The sequence below is a fragment of the Schistocerca piceifrons genome, unplaced genomic scaffold (assembly GCF_021461385.2).
Source record: "Schistocerca piceifrons isolate TAMUIC-IGC-003096 unplaced genomic scaffold, iqSchPice1.1 HiC_scaffold_1071, whole genome shotgun sequence".
NCBI lineage: Eukaryota > Metazoa > Arthropoda > Insecta > Orthoptera > Acrididae > Schistocerca > Schistocerca piceifrons.
In genome coordinates, this window is record NW_025726876.1 from 7,501 (window position 1) to 10,000 (window position 2,500).

General features: G+C 57.7%; 1 non-coding gene across 1 annotated transcript in view; it reads right to left on the reverse strand.

The window, feature by feature from the left end:
* The window catches only part of LOC124726949, a 1,909-nt gene extending 1,283 nt beyond the window's left edge, over positions 1 to 626 (reverse strand). Inside the window, exon 1 of the ribosomal RNA XR_007006823.1 lies at positions 1 to 626. This exon is cut by the window's left edge and continues 1,283 nt beyond it. This is a non-coding gene — a ribosomal RNA (small subunit ribosomal RNA).
* Between the last annotated feature and the right edge of the window lie 1,874 nt (positions 627 to 2,500).

The window sequence follows — 2,500 nt, forward strand, 5'->3', positions numbered from 1 at the left end:
ACTTTAATATACGCTATTGGAGCTGGAATTACCGCGGCTGCTGGCACCAGACTTGCCCTCCAATAGATACTCGTTAAAGGATTTAAAGTGTACTCATTCCGATTACGGGGCCTCGGATGAGTCCCGTATCGTTATTTTTCGTCACTACCTCCCCGTGCCGGGAGTGGGTAATTTGCGCGCCTGCTGCCTTCCTTGGATGTGGTAGCCGTTTCTCAGGCTCCCTCTCCGGAATCGAACCCTGATTCCCCGTTACCCGTTACAACCATGGTAGGCGCAGAACCTACCATCGACAGTTGATAAGGCAGACATTTGAAAGATGCGTCGCCGGTACGAGGACCGTGCGATCAGCCCAAAGTTATTCAGAGTCACCAAGGCAAACGGACCGGACGAGCCGACCGATTGGTTTTGATCTAATAAAAGCGTCCCTTCCATCTCTGGTCGGGACTCTGTTTGCATGTATTAGCTCTAGAATTACCACAGTTATCCAAGTAACGTGGGTACGATCTAAGGAACCATAACTGATTTAATGAGCCATTCGCGGTTTCACCTTAATGCGGCTTGTACTGAGACATGCATGGCTTAATCTTTGAGACAAGCATATGACTACTGGCAGGATCAACCAGGGAGCTGCGTCAACTAGAGCTGAGCAGCCGGCCGCCCGGGAGTGTGTCCCGGGGGCCCGCGCGAACACGCAAGCGTCCGCTCAATCATTCTGCAAACAGGAGGAGGCTGAGCTCCCCTGCACAATACACCTCGAAACCCTCTCAGGTCCCGGCGGCGCGCAGCGCCGTCCCAAGTACTTGGTCGGGTTCGAGAGAGGCGCAATCGCCCGGAGTTAGGCGAGTAGACGCTTTCGGTGCGACCACCCGTGCTCCCAACTGAGCTTGCCGCTGCCGACAGAGGCCCGGGAGCGTGCTGTCGTGGCATTGCCGGCGGGAGACAACACGCGCCACCTACGGTGACCGGCAGCTCCAACGCCAGCGCCACAGAAGGACAAAAGCCCCACTTGGGTGCCGAAGCGAACTCTCCCAGCACAGCGCACGCGCCAACACATCCGCACAGCTGCGATACAAACCACCAGCGAGAACCGCTGGGGCGACCGAGCAGCAGACGGCGTCGCGGCGCCGAGCGCCGGGCGGCGGCGCATCCTCAACGCACACAGTCCTCAATCGGACCAGCACACTGAAGATGTCCACCGCGCTTCGCACCGGGCCCGCGAGGACCTACTTTGGCCGCACGGCGCCGCGCGCAGGGTGCGCCGGCGCGCAGCTGCGACGCCTGCCGCGTCCGTCGGCCGGCGCGCCTGCCACTGGCCGCCCCCACCAGCCGGCTGTAGCGCGTGCGCCCACGCACCGCGCGGCCAGCACGCCGGGAGGCGCCCCCTCACCGGCCGGGGACGGTCCCACCCAGCCACCGCCGCGTATCGCTTCACACCCAGATGCCGTTCAGTTTCGTCGGCATGGTGGGTATCGCTGGAACAACCGGTTAGTACCTCAACCTATCGTCGCCATCACCGATTCACCCCTAGCGAGAACAACCGCACCACAACAGGTTACCATTTGTTCATTTGCGTAACTTCACCAGAAAACGCAGGCGTCCATCGCCATTTGCAACTTCAACGATTATTGCATGCCTGTGTCAGGTGTCACGCCACACTACGTCTGCCCACATACACGCAACAAAATGTGCACGCCTAGACAATACGTGGAAGGTGGCCCCCGTACGTATGCGATGTCCATTGCTCGAACGACTGTCAACCGGCCTCTGTAGCATGTCGCAGATATGGAACGCGGTGCACCATGCCATCACGGTGTGTGAGGAGAGACGACTAGGTCCGAATACATCAACAGACAGCTCATGCTGATCGCCATCCACGGCGTCCGTTCCTCCCACACGTCTCTATGGCGTACCACACTGCAATCCAGCTCTCATAGGGAGACGACACGTAGCTGCGTGCACAATATTTGCACTGTATGGTCCGCCGTTTTTGGGCGCAGTCGTTGTGCGGTCACACATGTGCCACGATGTATCATTCAGTACATAAGGACGAATGTGCAGTACAGATTGTGGTTCACGCGTACGACATCAGCGGACAGTTGACACAGGCCGCACCACAACGTAGCCTGAGTACGTCGCATGCGAAGGGCATTGAACATGCAAACTTCTCACCAACCAGCTTGCGAAGGCAGGGGGCAAGGTGGGGACGTGGGGAGGGGCGGCATGTACGTCCTGCTGCCATCCACATTACAGTGTACAGCAGGAGCATGTGGAAAGTGAGCAAGACTTGCAAGGTGTTTAACATGAAGCGATACACAGGGGTGCGGGCAGTGCGAGTAGCGAACTATATTGCGAGGGTTGCGGGTGGGCAACACTACAGTAATTGAACGAGTCGTATAACAATTACAGAGCAGGTTTAGGCGACAACGTGGGTTACGTTAAGGCGACAACATGGGTTAGGTTAAGGCACAACATGGGTTAGGTTAAGGCACAACATGGGTTA